Source organism: Dendrobates tinctorius, unplaced genomic scaffold, assembly GCF_039654945.1.
Source record: "Dendrobates tinctorius isolate UK_male_01 unplaced genomic scaffold, ASM3965494v1 ptg000059l, whole genome shotgun sequence".
NCBI lineage: Eukaryota > Metazoa > Chordata > Amphibia > Anura > Dendrobatidae > Dendrobates > Dendrobates tinctorius.
In genome coordinates, this window is record NW_027361727.1 from 18,914,345 (window position 1) to 18,935,469 (window position 21,125).

A 21,125-nucleotide genomic window follows, 5' to 3' on the forward strand; every position below is an offset into this window, starting at 1 on the left:
GGTCGGGGGGCCATCGATCAGGGCACCGGATCCACCCGCCCGCTTTTTTGGTAAGAGGGCACAGGAGTCAGTGCCTGCCTGACTGTGTACGTACATCCATTGTGTGCATGTCACATTGACGCTGTCTATGTGGGTGTGTGGTGTGGCACTGGTGCGGGGTGGGCTCTGTGCTGACCTGGGCTGATGGGCACATCTGGCTACAAGGAATGAATAGTCTTATGGAATGGCCACCAGGATTCTGGACTATGTGCCTGGGCAGGGACTGTAGATGTGTATGTGCCCACTGGGCACTGCCCAGAGATCTCTGCCCACCTGGTCCTGGGGTGTCACTGTAGATGTATATGCGCCCAGAGATCTCATACATATATAGAGAGAACTGCATAGAAATGTAGAAATAATAACAGCAGAGTTAGTAGCAAACTAAAAATTAGATCTTTGAGTGTAGTGTGGGCTCTTTGGAAGCTTCAACGACCAAAGGGGCGGCAAATTTTTCGACCGCCCCGGGCGCTACAAACAGTACGCCACTGGCCAAATGGAAGAGGTGTTCGTGGTGCACACAGTCAAACTGGTGCTGGAGACAGGGGTTTCATGACCATGTTGTGGACTGATTTCTTGAGGACCGCTCATTGCAACAGACAGGAGACTGTAGTTGTCAACTATGGTTCAAAATTACCTCTCCTCCCCTATCGATGTTCTCCCTCACGGTTCATTCCCCTTTGACTACTGGGCCTGTAAACTGGACAATTGGCACAATATGCCTTACAGGAGCTCGCTTGCCCTGCTGGTAGTGTGCTATCAGAAAGAGTCTTCAGTGCTGCTGGATCAATCCTGACAGAAAGAAGGACCCTGCTGTCAACCCAAACTGTTGATCTCACCTTCATTAAAATGAACCATGCATGGGTTTCAAAGGATTTTGTCCCACCTTCCCCTGATGACACATAGGTTGCCAGCAAAATGGCTCGCTTTGTCCTCCTCTTCCTCCGACGTCTCCAATTCCTCCATTTGCAGCTGCTGAATGTCCAGCCTACACCTCAACATATGCTAGTTTTTCCACCTCCCTAACTGAACTGTCCTCCCCCCAGGGCTGGCGTCAGCACCTGGCACACCCAGGCAAGTGGCTGTGACCTGAGCCAGTGGGGGGGCCCAGGCCGGTGTCTATGACGGTGGGGGGTCCCACTCGCCGTTACAGACACCGTCGTACTATGAGGGGCCCTGTGCCAGTGCCGTCGCACACGAGTGGGCCGCCCCTGCTTGCTCAGGGCACCAGCACTGGCAATACTTACCTCTCCCTGCTCCACTGCTGTGAACTCTTCCATGTTTCCTGACAGTGACATTCAGGTCAGAGAGCAAGATGACGTCACGTCTGTATGCCTTCTGCCTGAACAGTGAAGAGTCTAGAGTAGAGCAGTGCCCAGCGAGGAGAGGTATTTCATTTTTTTTAATGTTTGGAGCAATATGGGAGCATTATACACTGGAGCATTATATATGGTGCGTATCATACACTTGAGCATCATAGATAGGGCCCTTTATACACTGGAGCATCATATGGGGCCCATTACATATCGACCATTATATGGGCCCATCATACACTGGAGCATTATAAATGGGGCCCATCATACACTGGAGCATCATATATGGGGCCCATCATACACTGGAGCATTATATACGGGGCCCATTATACATTTGAGCATTATAAATGGGGCCCATTATATATGGAGCATTATACACTGTTTGCATAATTATTATTAGGCAAGTTGCATTTGAGAGGATTCTTTTTAGTATTGAACAACAACTATGTTGTCAATCGACCGAAAAGACTCATAAATTTCAAAGCTTCATATTTTTGAAAGTTGGAGTGGGTTTTTTCTAGATTTGGCTATCTTAGGAGGATATCTGTTTGTGCAGGTAACTATTACTGTGCATAATTATTAGGCAACTTAATAAAAACCAAATATATACCCATCTCACTTGCTTTTTCACCAGGTAAACCAATATAACAACACAACATTTAGAAATAAACATTTCTGACATTCAAAACCAAAAAAAAAAAAAAAAGGGACCAACATAGCCAGCTTTCTTTACGATGACGCTCAAAAGTCTTCCATCCATAGATTCTGTCAGTTGCTTGATCAACATTGCGTGCAGCAGCCACCACAGCCTTCCTGACACTGTTCCGAGAGGTGTAATGTTTTCACACCCTGTAGATCTCACACTTTATGAAGGACCACAGGTTCTCTATGGGGTTCAGATCAGGTGAACAAGGGGGCGATGTCATTATTTTTTCTTCTTTTAGACCTTTACTGGCCAGCCACGCTGTGGAGTATTTGGATGCATGAGATGGAGCATTGTCCTGCATGAAAATCATGTTTTTCTTGAACGATACTGACTTCCTGTACCACTGCTTGAAGAAGGTGTATTCCAGAAACTGGCAGTAGGTCTTGGAGTTGAGCTCCACTCCATCCTCAACCCGAAAAGGTCCCACAAGTTCATCTTTGATGATACCAGCCCATACCAGTACTCCACCTCCACCTTGCTGGCGTCTGAGTCAGAGTGGAGCTCTCTGGCCTTTACTGATCCAGCCTCGGGCCCATCCATCTGGCCCATCAAGAGTCACTCTCATTTCATCAGTCCATAAAACCTTACAAAAATCTGTCAACACATTTCTTGGCCCAGTCTTGACGTTTTATCTTATGTTTCTTGTTCAAAGGTGGTCGTTTTCCAGCCTTCCTTACCTTGGCCATGCCCTGAGTATGGCACACCTTGTGCTTTTTGATACTCCAGTAATGTTGCAGCCCTGAAATATGGCAAAACTGGCATCAAATGGCATCTTGGCAGCTTCACGCTTAATTTTCCTCAATTCATGGGCAGTTATTTTGAGCCTTTTTTTATCAACACGCTTCTTGCGACCCTGTTGCCAATTTGCCATGAAACGCTTGATTGTTCAGTGATCACGCTTCAAAAGTTTGGCAATTTCAAGACTGCTGCATCCCTCTGCAAGACATTGCACAAATTTTGACTTTTCAGAGTCCGTCAAATCTCTCTTCTGACCCATTTTACCAAAGGAAAGGAAGTTACCTAATAATTAAGCACACCTTATATCGGATGTTGATGTCATTAGACCACATCCCTCCTCATTACAAAGATGCAAATCACCTGATTTACATAATTGGCAGTTGGCTTTCAAGCCTATACAGCTTGGAGTAGGACAACATTTATAAAAAGGATGATGTGATCAAAATACTCATTTGCCTTATAATTCTGCACACAGTGTATAGGCCCATCATACACTGGAGCATAATCCATGGGGCCCATCATATACTGCAGCATCACATGGGGCCATTATATATGGAACATTATATGGGCCCATCATACAATGGAGCATCATCCATGGGGCCCATCATATACTGGAGCATCATATGGGGCCCATCATACACTGGAGCATCATATGGGTCCCATTATATATGGAGCATTATATAGGCCCATCATACAATGGAGCATCATCCATGGGGCTCATCATATACTGGAGCATCATATGGGGTTCATTATTTATGGGGCATCATATAGGGCATGGATCACATATGGAGCCTATTCTGGATGGAGCATTATATGGAGCCCATTCTGTATGGAGCAATATATGGGGCCCATCATATACTGTATGGAGCTTTATATGCAGCTCATTATACTGTATGGAGCAATATGTGGGGCTCATTCTACTCTATGGGGACCATCCTATACTATATGGCACATTATATGGGGACCATCATATACTGTAGCATTATGTGGAGCTCATCATATACTTTATGGAACATTATATGGGACCAATTATTTTGTATGGAGCAATATATGGGGCTCATTATTCTGTATGGCATACTATGTGGTGGCCATAATACTGTATGGAGGAATATACTGTCCGGTTTTTGAGCTATTGTAGAATTTAAAATAGATATGTCATGTAATATAAGAAGTGAAGTATTTGACATTGCACTATACCAATATTTCTCTGCCGTATCGGAGCATCATGAATTGTGGTATGTGTTAAAGGGGCCCACTGACACTCTTTCGCCCGGGGCACACGAAAACCTGGAACCAGCCCTCCCCCCACAACTTTAGCCAAATAACCCCCAATTTTCAATGCGTAACTATTATTATAAAATAAATTAAGGTTGACAAACTTAAGTAATAAGAATTGATGTTTTTGGCATTGAAATGGGCACTGTAGGTGTGTTTCCTGTCCTCCACTCCCTGACGACTTTGCTTCTCCATTGACTTGCATTGGGTTTCGTGTTTCAGTCGGACCTCCGACTTTTCCCGATAGTCGGCCGATTTCGTTCAACTCGACTTTTGAGAAAGTCGGGTTTCATGAAACCCTACTCGACCCTAAAAAAAGGGAAAGTCGCTCGTCCCTACACAGAGTATAATGACATGATATCATCAAAATAGAAAACCTATTAAAGATCAGGAATATACAGTGCCATAAGGTCCTATGCCTTGCTTAACCCATTCCCGCAAACAGCATTACTAGTATGGCGCACTGATCGCGAGGCCTCATGCTGAGTGCTCCGGTGATCGGGTGCAAGTGTCAGCTGTATGTGATAGCTGACGCCCCGCAGCAATGCCCACGATCGTGGGCATGTAACCATTGATGCCGCTGTCAGTAGTGACAGCGACATAATGGGGCATCGTGCAGGGAGGGGTCTTTTATTGCATGGACTATCTAGGCCTTGCACTATTGTAAACAATAAAGAATTTAACGAATTAAAAATAAGTCGAATTGATCATATCCCTAGAGATACCCCTAATAGAGTACCGAAATTAAATAGGAAAGACATTTACTGGATATACAGACTTAATACCATAAAACCGCATGGTCTAAATGAAATTACAGAGGTTTTTTTTATAATAATTCTTATTCCTTTTAACAAATAATATTTATCTATTTCTTTTAATCAGTGCTGTGTATGCATCTGTGAATTCTATATGAGATTGTAAACGATTTTATTTGGATTTGTCAATGATATTATATCATGTTCATATACTCATCTGATACACCGGATCTACCATTGTTAGTACCACTTTAATCTATGATTTTCAATGTCAATGGTTGTTCTAAATGAATTGCTTGTAATGATAATGGTATTGTAGACACTTGAACAAGGGGTTCCTGGTGTAATGTGTGAGGTACGGGCTGTTTTTGTTGTTGTTTTTGCCTGGTGCGCTGCTGGGCATCAATCTCCGGTCCTCTTTGCTCTTTCCTTTTGTGACCTTTTCTTCTGCTCTATTTGCTTGGTTTGTGATTATAGAGTTAATCTTTTAACAAGACTATCGATCATGAATTGAAGAATGTAATATATACAGTGGGGCAAAAAAGTATTTAGTCAGTCAGCAATAGTGCAAGTTCCACCACTTAAAAAGATGAGAGGCGTCTGTAATTTACATCATAGGTAGACCTCAACTATGGGAGACAAACTGAGAAAAAAAATCCAGAAAATCACATTGTCTGTTTTTTTTTTCATTTTATTTGCATATTATGGTGGAAAATAATTATTTGTTCAGAAACAAAATTTCATCTCAATACTTTGTGATATATCCTTTGTTGGCAATGACAGGGGTCAAACGTTTTCTGTAAGTCTTCACAAGGTTGCCACACACTGTTGTTGGTATGTTGGGCCATTCCTCCATGCAGATCTCCTCTAGAGCAGTGATGTTTTTGGCTTTTCGCTTGGCAACACGGACTTTCAACTCCCTCCAAAGGTTTTCTATAGGGTTGAGATCTGGAGACTGGCTAGGCCTCTCCAGGACCTTGAAATGCTTCTTACGAAGCCACTCCTTCGTTGCCCTGGCGGTGTGCTTTGGATCATTGTCATGTTGAAAGACCCAGCCACGTTTCATCTTCAATGCCCTTGCTGATGGAAGGAGGTTTGCACTCAAAATCTCACGATACATGGCCCCATTCATTCTTTCATGTACCCGGATCAGTCGTCCTGGCCCCTTTGCAGAGAAACAGCCCCAAAGCATGATGTTTCCACCACCATGCTTTACAGTAGGTATGGTGTTTGATGGATGCAACTCAGTATTCTTTTTCCTCCAAACACGACAAGTTGTGTTTCTACCAAACAGTTCCAGTTTGGTTTCATCAGACCATAGGACATTCTCCCCAAACTCCTCTGGATCATCCAAATGCTCTCTAGCAAACTTCAGACGGGCCTGGACATGTACAGGCTTAAGCAGTGGGACACGTCTGGCACTGCAGGATCTGAGTCCATGGTGGCGTAGTGTGTTACTTATGGTAGGCCTTGTTACATTGGTCCCAGCTCTCTGCAGTTCATTCACTAGGTCCCCCCGCGTGGTTCTGGGATTTTTGCTCACCGTTCTTGTGATCATTCTGACCCCACGGGGTGGGATTTTGCGTGGAGCACCAGATCGAGGGAGATTATCAGTGGTCTTGTATGTCTTCCATTTTCTAATTATTGCTCCCACAGTTGATTTCTTCACTCCAAGCTGGTTGGCTATTGCAGATTCAGTCTTCCCAGCCTGGTGCAGGGCTACAATTTTGTTTCTGGTGTCCTTTGACAGCTCTTTGGTCTTCACCATAGTGGAGTTTGGAGTCAGACTGTTTGAGGGTGTGCACAGGTGTCTTTTTATACTGATAACAAGTTTAAACAGGTGCCATTACTACAGGTAATGAGTGGAGGAAAGAGGAGACTCTTAAAGAAGAAGTTACAGGTCTGTGAGAGCCAGAAATCTTGATTGCTTGTTTCTGACCAAATACTTATTTTCCACCATAATATGCAAATAAAATGAAAAAAAAAACAGACAATGTGATTTTCTGGATTTTTTTTTCTCAGTTTGTCTCCCATAGTTGAGGTCTACCTATGATGTAAATTACAGACACCTCTCATCTTTTTAAGTGGTGGAACTTGCACTATTGCTGACTGACTAAATACTTTTTTGCCCCACTGTATATATATACCGTATTTTCCGCTTTGTAAGACGCACTTTTTTTCCCCAAAATTTGGGGGGAAAACAGGGGTGCGTCTTACAAAGCGGACATGCCTTACCTAGGCTGTGATCGGGGGCGTCCGGCGGTTGCTGGCCGCTGCTGCGGGTGTGTCCGGTGCCGCGTTGTGTGCCCGTCGATGCCCGGGGCTCTGCCAACATTGTGCGACAGGCCAGAGCCCCGGCATTTCCTCGGTTCCCTGTGTGCCGGTAAAAAGATGGCCGCCGGCGCGTGCGCAGATGGGATTTCAGGACCCAGTTCTCGAGAGATGAGATTTGAAATCTCATCTCTCGAGAGCTGGGTCCCGAGATCCCATCTGCGCACGCGCCGGCGGCCATTTTCCCTGGGTTCCCTGTGTGCGCGCGGTGGTGCCTGTAAAAAAATGGCCGCCGCACGTGCGCAGATGGGATCTCGGGACCCAGCTCTCGAGAGATGAGGTTTCAGATCTCATCTCTCGAGAACTGGGTCCCGAGATCCCATCTGCGCACGCGCCGGCGGCCATTTTTTTTTTTAACCGGCACTTCAGCGCACGTATACAGGGAACCGAGGAAATGCTGGGGCTCTGGTCTGTCAAACAATGTCGGCAGAGCCCTGGGCATCGATGGGCACACAACGCCGCACCGGAGGCACCAACAGCACCGGCCTGCAACAGCCGGACAAGTGGAGAAACCTGACACCAGCACAAGACTCTGCAGCAGCAACGGCACACATCGGAGCCCCCCCTCATCCCTGGATGTGGCCTGCAGCATCACTCCACGCCTGCCTCCTCCAGCAGCGAGCCTGGGACCCCGCTACACCGCAGCCACCAACTCCGGTAAGCAATAAGATGCAAGGATTATAAGAGGCACCACCATTTTATTAAAAAATATTTTTTTCTTATTTTTCTCCTCAAAAATTGTGGTGCGTCTTATAATCCGGAGCGTCTTATAAAGCGAAAAATACGGTATATATATATATATTTTTTTTTTTTTCATGCTCTCACTGTACTAGTGTGAGTTTTGGAATTTACCCTCATGGTATAATCCCTTCTTCAGTTGAATGGTCTCAATTTTCCAATCTAAAAAAAATAATTTTTTTGAAGTTGTGATGTCGCTCTGTGGTGTAGGGCTGGATGGGAACTCGTGTTCCTGAGGCTGTGTACCCCGTACTCGATGTGTTTGCTTTTGGTTCCTTTCTGATGTACTCCGCTAGCTCCTGGTAATTGAGAAATGTTCACTTGTGGGTGACTTGTTATTAACTATCCAAACCAATAATAGGAGTACTAATATACTATGAAATCAATCATGTATGTATTCATTACCGATTCTTTTTGATTATATATTCTTATCCCTAGGATAAAAGGAGTCCTGTAATATTTGATTTTGCTGAAAATTTCCTTGAATATTTTTATCTTGCCTTCTGATGGATTCTTTGATATAAAGGTTCATAAAATAATTGCACAATTGATACAGAAAAGCATTTTATATATATTTTTATTCATTTTTATTTTTTAGCTTTTTAAACAAATTAATACATTATTCATTCCTGATGGTGGTAATATCAACCTTGTAAATACATTTTTCATTTCAAATCACTAATTTTTTATTGAAAATCATCAATTATCATTTTAACTAGTTTTCTGATGTGGAGTTGTGGCTCATTCGTTAGATGACACTGCTGGACATGTGATTCCCTTTGGTGCCAGATTTGAATGTGGAATCTATTTAAACAGTATGAGGTCATATTGCAGGATTATAGCAGCTCCTGATGAAGGCGTCCTGTAGACTGCGAAACGCCATTCATCACCTTCTACACATCTGGACCGTTATTTGTACAGCAGCGCGGATGATAACCACAAATCCTCCTGGTTTAATACTGAAATTCCAGCTGAGAGATGTAAGAAGCTGGTTGATGGCTATAGGAAGCGATGATTGCAGTTATTTACTCCAAAGGGCATGCAGCCAAATAGTAAGTTGTGGGTGCTAACAATTTTCTCCAGCCCATTTTGGAGGTTTTGTGTGAAATTATGTGGAATTTGGCTTCTTTTTCTCTGATTTTTTATGTTCCAATACACACAAAGGAAATAAACCTGTGTATAACAAAACATGCGTAATGGCAGGAATATTCTGGGAGAAAGACTTCATTTTCTGGAACAATTTCAAGGATGCTAAAACTTTTGGCCATGACTGTATGTACTGTACATGCACTGCATGATGACATCACAATGGCTTACAACTCCCGGTGACAGGCTGATGACATCATAATGGCTTAGAACTTTCAGTGACAGGCTTATGATGTCACAATTGGACCCAGCATTAAACTGTGTGCGACGGCCTGATCCCAGTCATTTTCTATTGTGCGTTGCAGTCACGAGTTGTGTGTTGCAAAGTCTGTTATAGAAAGCGATAATTATTTATTATTATCAAGCGATATTTATTATCAGCGCCAGAGAGGAGGAGAAGAGAGGAGAGAGGAGGAGAAGAGAGGAGGAGAAGAGGAGAGAGGAGGAGAGAGGAGGAGAAGAGAGGAGGAGAGAGGAGGAGAGAGGAGGAGAAGAGAGGAGGAGAGAGGAGGAGAAGAGAGGAGAGAGGAGAAGAGAGGAGAGAGGAGAAGAGAGGAGAGAGGAGAAGAGAGGAGAGAGGAGAAGAGAGGAGAGAGGAGGAGAAGAGGAGAAGAGAGGAGGAGAGAGGAGGAGAAGAGGAGAGAGGAGGAGAAGAGAGGAGAGAGGAGGAGAAGAGAGGAGAGAGGAGGAGAAGAGAGGAGGAGAGAGGAGGAGAAGAGGAGAGAGGAGGAGAAGAGGAGAGAGGAGGAGAAGAGAGAAGAGAGAGAGGAGAAGATAGAGAGGAGAAGGAAGAGAGAGAAGAGAGAGAAAGGTAAGTCTGAACTTAATCTAATGAGTTCCGGGAGTCTTTCCCAGGGGGAGACACAACCTGCAGATAATTATAGAGGGACAGATATAGATTTCTCTATAGAATTATTGATTTTTACCTTATTTTTTAGTCCTGCTAGGGGACTTTAACTTATTATTATTTGCTTATCTAATATATAAAGCTCAAAGTGTATATGTATATATGTATGTATGTATTGTATGTATGTGTGTATGTCCGGGATAGGCATCCGCACCGTCGCAGCTACAGCCACAAAATTTGGCACAGTCGCACGTCTGGACCCCGAGAGCGTCCTAAGCTATGTTTTGAGGTGAAATTTTAACCCCGCGCGTTCCAATTCACCAAACAATTTTGCCCCGTCAAGTGTGTGTGCGTCAAGCCCCGCCCCTCATTATGATGTCATAATGCCATGCCCTATTTGCATACTGGGGAAACAGTGTGTGCATATCAAGCCCCGCCCCTCATTATGATGTCATAATAGTTGACTATGGGATGGAGGATGTGTGATGGGTATATGGGCACTGGACTATGGGATGGAGGATATGTATGACGGGTATATGGGCACGGGACTATGAGATGAAAGATGTGTGATGGGTATATGTGCACGGGACTATGGGATGGTGGATATGTGTGATGGGTATATGAGCATGGGACTATGGGATGGCGGATATGTATATGGGCACGGAACTATTTGATGGAGGATGTGTGATGGGTATATGGACACTTGACTATGGGATGGAGGATATGTATGACGGGTATATGGGCAATGGACTATGGGATGGCGGATATGTATGATGGGTATATGGGCACGGGACTATGGGATGGAGGATATGTATGATGGGTATATGGGCATGGGACTATGGGATGGAGGATATGTATGACGGGTATATGGGCACGGGACTTTGGGATGGCGGATATGTATGATGGGTATATGGGCACTCGACTATGGGATGGCTAATAGGTATGATGGGTATATTGGCATGGGACTATGGGATGGAGGATGTGTGATGGGTATATGGACACTCGACTATGGGATGGGGATATGTATGATGGGTATATGGGCACGGGCCTATGGGATGGAGGATGTGTGATGGGTGTATGGGCATGGGACTATGGGATGGAGGATAATTATAATTTGTTATAACTAACCACAGTTAGTTACTATGACCGGGCAGCACCGGGCTCTTCAGCTATCTAATATATAAAGCTCAAAGTGTGTATGTATGTATGTGTGTATGTATGTGTGTATGTCCGGGATAGGCATCTGCACCATCGCAGCTACAGCCACAAAATTTGGCACAGTCACACGTCTGGACCCCGAGAGCATCCTAAGCTATGTTGTGAGGTGAAATTTTAGCCCCGCTCCTTCCAATTCACCAAACAATTTTGCCCCTATCAACATACTGGGGGAAAAAGTGTGTGCGAGTCAAGCCCCGCCCCTCATTATGATGTCACAATGGTTGCCATGGCGACGCTGATGTCATCATAGAGGATATGTATGATGGGTATATAGGCATGGGACTGTGGGATGGAGGATATGTATGATGGGTATATGGGCACTGGACTGTGGGATGGAGGATATGCATGATGGGTATATGGGCACGGGCCTATGGGATGGTGGATATGTATGACGGGTATATGGGCATGGGACTATGGGATGGAGGATGTGTGATGGGTATATGGGCACTGGACTATGGGATGGAGGATATGTATGACGGGTATATGGGCACAGGACTATGGGATGGAGGATGTGTGATGGGTATATGGGCACTGGACTTTGGGATGGAGAATATGTATGATGGGTATATGGGCACAGGACTATGGGATGGAGGATGTGTGATGGGTATATGGGCACTGGACTATGGGATGGAGGATATGTATGACGGGTATATGGGCACGGGACTATGGGATGGCGGATATGTATGATGGGTATATGGTCATGGAACTATGGGATGGAGGATGTGTGATGGCTATATGGGCATTGGACTATGGGATGGCGGATATGTATGATGGGTATATGGGCACGGGACTGTGGGATGGAGGATATGTATGATGGGTATATGGGCACTGGACTGTGGGATGGAGGATATGTATGACGGGTATATGGGCATGGGCCTATGGGATGGTGGATATGTATGACGGGTATATGGGCATGGGACTATGGGATGGAGAATATGTATGATGGGTATATGGGCACTGGACTGTGGGACAGAGGATATGTATGATGGGTATATGGGCACTGGACTGTGGGATGGAGGATATGTATGACGGGTATATGGGCACGGGCCTATGGGATGGTGGATATGTATGATGGGTATATGGGCATGGGACTATGGGATTCAGGATGTGTGATGGGTATATGGGCACTGGACTATGGGATGGAGGATATGTATGACGGGTATATGGGCACTGGACTATGGGATGGAGGATATGTATGATGGGTATATGGGCACGGGACTATGGGATGGCAGATATGTATGATGGGTATATGGTCATGGAACTATGGGATGGAGGATGTGTGATGGGTATATGGGCATTGGACTATGGGATGTAGGATATGTATGATGGGTATATGGGCACGGGACTATGGGATGGAGGATGTGTGATGGGTATATGGGCACTCTACTATGGGATGGCGGATATGTATGATGGGTATATGGGCACGGGACTATGGGATGGAGGATGTGTGATGGGTATATGGGCACTCGACTATGGGATGGAGGATGTGTGATGGGTATATGGGCACTCGACTATGGGATGGTGGATATGTATGATGGGTATATGGGCACGGGACTATGGGATGGAGGATATGTATTATGGGTATATGGGCACGGGACTATGGGATGGAGGATAATTATAATTTGTTATAACTAACCACAGTTAGTTACTATGCCTGGGCAGCGCCAGGCTCTTCAGCTAGTTATACTATATACTGCATTATCACTGAATTTCTGCACCACAGACTGAGATTAATGTAATATTTTTACCATCTTGTGTGTTTTCTCCAGTGTTTGCAGGGCATTGTGGACATGGCATCTCTCTACAATTCTACCCAAAAAATGCCAATTCCATCTGATGATGTGGAAAAAGGCATTGACGGTCAAGAGAAGGATGAAAAGGGCGAAACGCAGGACCTGCACAAGCGGACTGGAGTTTCCGTCACCCGTTCCTTCATCACTGTAGCCATTCTGACCTACATTAACTTAGTCATCACCATGGCTTCCTCCACTGCTGTAGGTAGGTGGGGGTACACTGGGTTATGTCGGTGGGGCAGGGTGTATAAGACCCCTAACTGCAACATAAAAGGAAAGAAATCTTCATGGCCAACGAGAAGGCTCGTTAGTTGCTGTGACGTCTATTCCTGCACTTATCTGATTACAATAATCACTTGTGTTCCTCTTTTTGTTCTGGCAGGAGCGAGTTCTTACCGGCAAGCTGACTTTAAAATTGATTACAATGGATCCAGCCTTAAAAAATTAGGTAAAATTTCAATATAAAATGTTATTCTAAAGTGACGAGGACGGGAGAAGTGTTTAAGTGCAACAGTCTAAATAATCCTCAAATATAAAAAATGCAATAATATAAAAATGTTTTTATTGACCTCTTGTTTTTTCCCTTCCCATTCTAGTATTCACAGTCAGCAATGTGGTGTTGGGTCTAGTCTTTGGATACCTGGGAGACCGCTGGAGCAGGAAACGCATTGCGTGTACAGGCATGGCGGTCTGGTCAGCTATAAGTATCGGCATGATCTTCGTTCCCAATGAGGTAAACTGAACGTAAATTGAACCTGTCAGGTCCTCCACACCCTCCAACCAGCAGCATTCACTTATCTAGGAGTAAATTCCTGCCTCACCAGCCCTGTAGAATGTTTTTCTGTAAAAATGAGGTTAAGGCTGTGTGCACACGCTGCGGATTAGGTGCGGATTCATCCGCGCGGATTTTGTAAAATCCGCAGGTGAAACCGCAGGTCAAAAGACCTGCGGTTTTACCTGCGGATTGCTCTGCGGTTTTGCCCTGCGGTTTTTCATCTCCTCAATGGAGGAGATGGCAAACCGCAGCGGAATCCGCAGAAAGAATTGACATGTCAATTCTTTCTGCGGATTGAAAACCGCAGATAATCCGCGCGGAAAATTCCGCACCATCTGCACTGTGGTTTTTGATTCCCGTAGGGAATCATGGTACTGTACACCACAGCAAAAACTGTTGCGGGTCCGCAGCGGCCAAAACCGCTGCGGAACCGCAGCAAAATCCGCAGCGTGTGCACACAGCCTAAGAAAGCCTTCATATTGTCCCCATTTCCTATGCTAATGGGGGTGCTAACTAGTTGATGGGTCGATACTTGCTCCAGACTAGTCAGCCCTCTTTCCATGTTATCACGCCCCTGTGGGAGTGATAACATAATTTGCCGGACCTTTTGTCATCGCCAGCTCCTGCACATCCCGCACACGCGCGCTGCACATTTTGGCAGCATCACTGCACCTCTGCAGCTGGGTGTACGCTACCTGGCTTCATACGTGCACTGCCCATGACCGGGAGCCATCTTCTGAACTGATGGCCATGCGCACTGCACCTTTGAAGCTGGAGAACTGTACACCTAGGTCATGGCCGGAAGCTCAGAAGATGGCTACTGGTCATGCGCCTCTGATGCCAGGAAGCATCTGTGGATCTCGATGCCATCATGGAGCGCAATGCACGGACAGGCCGCGGGTCTCCCGACCCGATCATCACCATCACGCGGTCTGTGCGTTGTAGTCCATGATCGGACCATGATCCACAGACGTCTGCAGGAGCTGTAAAGCCTCTCACCTGTTTGTATCTAGATCAGTATTTTGCATTAGTATTTGTAAACCACAAGCAGGAGCTGCTCAAAATTAGGGAAAGTTACAAATCTTTCTATTATGGTATTTCTTTAGGTGTCTAAGAAATCTTTCTTAAATAGTCACTGAATATCTTTTTGTGTTTTCACAGTATTTTCCAGTTTTTCTGTTGATCAATGGACTGCTGGGAGCAGCACAGGCAAGCTTTAGCGTTACTGCCCCCTCAATCATTGCCGATCTGTTTGTGGGAGACCGGCGCAGCGGCGCGCATTCCTGCTATAACATAGCAGCACCTATTGGCAGGTGAGTGTGGACCTATTTATTGATTAGAGGAATTCCAGCAAGGCGGACTTGTTGTGGACTTTTTCCGGCCCAGATTGTGCTCTGCAGATGCATGCATGTACAAGACATATGGATGGCATCTTACAAAACCCTCCACAAGTAATGAGGAATCATTAATCAGAAAGGAGGAGCCGGAGAAAGGCACTCGCACATTTATATGTTTCTGTGTGTGCAGAAATGATTACAACTTTGTTTTTGTTTATTACAGTGGTCTTGGTTACATCATTGGCTCTTATGTTACAAGTGCAGCCTCTGGCGACTCGCGTTGGGCCTTACTGGTAAGTAATAGGTGTGAGGGATCTTGTGGACAAACTGTGAATCTTAATTATAACTCCTATATGGTTTTAAAGGGACTCTGCCAGTAGGTTTTTATCATTTAATCTGATAGCAATGCCCCTGTAGGGGCAGAGGACCTGATTCCTGCGATGTGTCACTTACTGATCCTTGTAATTATTTAGAAAAAAAAATCAGTTTGATCATCAGGAAATTATAAGGAGGGGACTAGTTGTCTCATGCCACATAGTTCTCCTGCTCTGTGTGACCCCTCCCCCCACTGATTGGTAGCTTTCTGCCTATGTACAGTGTATACAGAAAACATTGCTAATCAGTGGTGTAGGCGGTGTTATAAAGGGCAATAACAAGGATCCCATACAAAAAGCTGAAATGCCCAGGGATGATATCAAAACCATTTGTTCACCCCTGGCAGCAGCCACATCTGCTCCAATAATCAATAGAACAGCGGAGAAAGAAAGGAGCGAAACGATGATTGCAAAATTATCAAAATGTATTAAATATATTACAAAGAAGTGCACAAAATCATAATGAGGTGTCAATATAAAACAGATGAATGTACACCCAAAAAGGATTCCTCCACTGACCCAGATGGAAAAAGTGTCCACCTATATATGATATTATCAGTATATCCACAATAGATAGTTTGAATTGCAACACAATCAAGATTAAAAAGTACCCAAGGACACCCGGTACTGATCAAAATCCTCCTATATATATATATATATATATATATATATATATATATATATATATATAGTGTAAACAACAGGTCCAAAAAGGCTCCACTATAATATTACACTGCATCACTGAATAATCATAAAGTGCAGTAACGGTAGGTATGCCCAAGTAGGAGCTGCAAAAAACAGTATGGTAAAGCTATATAATATATTGTATTACCAGAGTGTCCACGGTGAATAGAAAAAAGTTGAGATGCAATCAAAATAAGTGCGTCCATACCAGTTAAGGTCCCTATATATATTATAATAGCAGCATATCCACAATGGGAAGGTACCAGTAAAGTATCATGCTGCACCATTGTGCAGTCATAAGGTGCAGCAGTCAAAAAATATATATATATATGCCCAGGAGCAATTGCTGAAAAGGACAATTGAATGTAAGGAAGCACTTACCAAGGGGAACGGTGAGGGAGCGTCTGGTGGTGACCTCCGACGCACGTTTCGCGGCGTTAACAGGCCACTTTATCAAGGAGATAATAGCTGCATCTCCACAGGACCTTAAAATACCCTATAACCCCCGTCACATGATCCGAATCGGCCAATCAGAAGAGTATAGGCGGCGCATGCGCTCTGGGATCGGCCAGCGCCGTCATACAGAATAGGCGTCATGCTAAGAGTAAATGCTGGCCAGCCAAAGCACAGCCCATGGTATATAGCATAAAGACACCTTTCTGTCGGCGGCCCAGCGTCTCCACAAAGCGATACGCACAACTCCCTGTGGTTCGATTCCCAGTGGACTCTGAATGCAGGCATATATAAATAAAGCCATACGGGGCAAAAATGAATATTTTACCTCCAATAATATATCCCATAATCAGTGGTATATAAACCGCAACTTAAGTAAGCATATAATCTGTGTGATAGATGCATGTTAATGTTACTGCTATCCTATCACATATTAATTTTCAGAAAATAATATAAAGTTGTGGCAGAAATGTGGGGACCCGATGGGTTTTCCCACATGTCACACAGATTTAATAATTTGGGAATAAATTCATGACCATTTGAAATAAACGAATATCGAGTATTATAAAAATATTCGATGCTTGCATAAATATTATCCCAATTGTATACATAAAACTAGATGTGTATTTCCTGAAGGAAGTACAGATAGTGGTTTGAAATGGTGCCCGGGCTGCCCCTTTAAGAGAGACTTGCCTGCTGCCCCTGCAAGACTTTCAACTCAGGATACGATTTAACTGTGGGTGCCTCTCAGGGGCCACTTTGGCCTCAGGGTCTGATTTTGTGGGTGGGGCCCCTCAGGGCCTGATTTTGTGGGTGGGGCCCCTCAGGGTCCGATTTTGTGGCCGGGGCCACTCAGGGTCCGATTTGGTGGCCGGGGCCCCTCAGGGTCCGATTTGGTGGCCGGGGCCCCTCAGGGTTTGATTTGGTGGGTGGGGCCCCTCAAGGTCCGATTTTGTGGCTGGGGCCCCTCAGGGTCCGATTTTGCGGCCGGGGCCACTCAGGATCCGATTTTTGTGACCGAAACCCCTCAGGGTCCAATTTTGTGGGTGGGGCCCCTCAGGGTCCGATTTTGTGGCCGGGGCCCGTCAGGGTCCGATTTTGTGGGTGGGGCCTCTCAGGGTCCGATTTGGTGGGCGGGGCCCCTCAGGGTCCAATTTGGTGGGCAGGGCCCCTCAGGGTCCGATTTTGTGGGTTGGGCCCCTCAGGGTCCGATTTTGTGGCCGGGGCCCCTCAGGGTCCAATTTTGTGTCAGGGGCCCCTCAGGGTCCGATTTTGTGGTTGGGTCCCCTCAGGGTCCGATTTTGTGGTTGGGGCCCCTCAGGGTCCGATTTTGTGGCCGCGGCCCCTCAGGGTCTGATTTTGTGGCCGCGGCCCCTCTGGGTCCGATTTTGTGGCAGGGGCCCCTCTGGGTCCGATTTTGTGGGTGGGGCCCCTCTGGGTCCAATTTGGTGGGCGGGACCACTCTGGGTCCAATTTGGTGGGCGGGGCCTCTCAGGGTCCGATTTTGTGGTTGGGTCCCCTCAGGGTCCGATTTTGTGGTTGGGGCCCCTCAGGGTCCAATTTTGTGACTGGGGCCCATCAGGGTCCGATTTTGTGGCCGCGGCCCCTCAGGGTCTGATTTTGTGGCAGGGGCCCCTCTGGGTCTGATTTTGTGGGCGGAGCCCCACTGGGTCCAATTTGGTGGGCGGGACCACTCTGGGTCCAATTTGGTGGGCGGGACCACTCTGGGTCCAATTTGGTGGGCGGGGCCTCTCAGGGTCCGACTTGGTGGGCGGGGCCCCACAGGGTCCGATTTGGTGGGCGGGGCCCCCTCAGGGTCCGATTTGGTGGGCAGGGCCTCTCTGGGTCTGATTTGGTGGGTGGGGCCACTCTGGGTAAGATTTGGAGGCTGGGGTCGCTCAGCCTCCAATTTGGAGGCCGGGGTCGTTGAGCTTCCGATTTGGAGGCCGAGGTCAAGGAGCCTCCGATTTGGAGGCAGCGGTCGATGAGCTTCCGATTTGGAGGCCGGGGTCGATGAGCCTCCGATTTGGAGGTCGGGGTGGCTCAGCCTCCGATTTGGAGGCCGGGGTGGCTCAGCCTCCGATTTGGAGGCCGGGGTGGCTCAGCCTCCGATTTGGAGGCCGGGGTGGCTCAGCCTCCGATTTGGAGGCCGGGGTGGCTCAGCCTCCGATTTGGAGGCCGGGGTGGCTCAGCCTCCGATTTGGAGGCCGGGATGGCTCAGCCTCCGATTTGGAGGCCGGGGTCGCTCAGCCTCCGATTTGGAGGCCGGGGTCGCTCAGCCTCCGATTTGGAGGCCGGGGTCGCTCAGCCTCCGATTTGGAAGCCGGGATGGCTCAGCCTCCGATTTGGAGGCCGGGGTGGCTCAGCCTCCGATTTGGAGGCCGGGGTGGCTCAGTCTCCGATTTGGTGTGTCGGCCCTTTAAGACTCATTTGGGTGCGCTGGCCCTTTAACAATCACTTTGGCGCGTTGGCCCTTTAAGAGCTAGTTTGGCTCACTGGGCTTCTTTTAAATCCACTTTGGCGCACACATTCTCTCTCAGGGGCATGTGTCATGTGATGAAGCTAGATTTGCATTTGTGCTGTGGGTTTCACTTTAAGAGCTGATATTATGTGGCAGAATCTCTGTTCTGGAGATGTCATGTGACGTTCGTAGGCGTTGGCATAGTAACTGGGTCTGCCTGCGCATATCAATGAGCTCAACTGTCATTTCAATCGCCTCAGGGCACGTTTTGTCATTTCCTATTGAAAAGCATTGGAGACAGTGCATTCCAATGACGGGAAAAAAAATTTTCAAACGCAAATTGCGCAAAAACTACAAATCCGATCGACACGAAAAATACTTAGCACACCTCTCGTGGACGCTGGCTTCGAAACGACACCTCAACTGAGTCTGTGCGTGTAGCGGTTCGGGCCGCATTAATTGCGGAAATCAACTTAATAATAATAATAAGAAGAAGAAGAATAAGTTAGCAGCGTTCGGATTACAATATAGTGGTTTTTTCAAACCACTATAATAAGGTCATAAGAGAAAAAACAACATAATCCCCATACAGATATTACAGTGGCCGCCATATCAGACTCCATGTGTGTAAATGGAATGATCTTCAACATTGGAGCAGTCACTAGATTTCGTTCCATACGGACACAAATACAGGGCGAAGGTCCACAAGAGACACAGGATTCTCAAGGTCACTAAGTAAAAATGAATGACAGACATATTAGTGCAAAATAAAAAGAAAATTAAATTAAAAACAAATATAAAAACAACACACCACCAGATCACTTGTTTCAGGGTGATACCAACATGTGGAGAGCAAATCACAGGGGAAAACTAGCCATAATATATACATATACTACCACGTTAAGAGAAGGAGGGAAAGGTACTCTGAGAGAGAACAGTATATATATTAGCAGAAAATGCACCAAAGCACCCATTACAAATTAGAAAGGTCAAAAAGGCCCATTGTTTATAGGGTCCAATGCAATTACAAAAATGGGGCGAAACTCAATGTCTCATTGAGTCCCTTAGGGGTCATGATGTCCAATTGGACAATCCATTTAACTTCCATCTGTGATAAGATTTTTTTGTTATCACCACCCCTAATCCCCATATGTAAAGCATCAATCCCTCTAAACTTCAATAGGGCAGCATCACTATTATGACACAATCTAAAATGTCGGGTAAGAATCTTTAGATCTTCAATATCGGACACTGTCTCGGCCGCGCCAATGTCCCGCACATGTTCACGCACCCTAATCCTAAGTTCTCTAGTTGTAAGACCCACATATATCTTGGGACAAGGGCACGTAGCATAGTAAATAGGATCCACAAGAGATCCTCTGTCTTATCTCAAACTCCCTTGTCCCATCAGACGAACTAAACGTAGAACAGCGAAGGACATTGGCGCAGGCGAGACAGTGGCCACAGGGGATTGATCCCTGAATGGGGCCTTTTGAACCGAAAAAGTTTTTAGGATTAGGAACGTAGTGGCTCTGAACCAACAGATCACTGACATTCCTAGATCGCCGAGGCGTCATAGGAGGAGAACGACCCAGGAAGGTCCCCAGGGTGGAATCAGTGCCCAAAATTGGCCAATGTCTATTTAGTATGGTGCGCATATTCCGCCACTCATGATTATAAGTTGAGATGAAACGAACAGGCCCACCATCCTCCATCCTTTGTGCCCTCCTGGCAGTATGTAATAGAGTGCTGTGTGGAGTGTGTCTAGCCCTGTCATATCCAGCTTTTATCGATCTCCGGCTGTAACCACGTGTCAAGAACCGATGTTTTAAATCTGTGGCTTGTTTTTCAAATTTAGCATCAGTGGAACAAGTTCGCAGCATCCTAAGGAATTGTCCGACCGGGATGGCCCTAATGGTAGAAAAATCATGGGCAGATGTAGCATGTAGCAATGCATTGACCGACATGGGCTTCCTGAAAACATCGGTCTGGATGCGCCCCCCAGAGTCGACCTCAACACGGACATCCAGGAGTCCACAGTCTTGCTGTCAAATGCATGCGTCAAACGAATGTTGTAAATATTGTTATTAAGACTGCCCATGAAATCCCCGAGCTGGTCGGCCGTGCCTTCCCACAAAAATATCA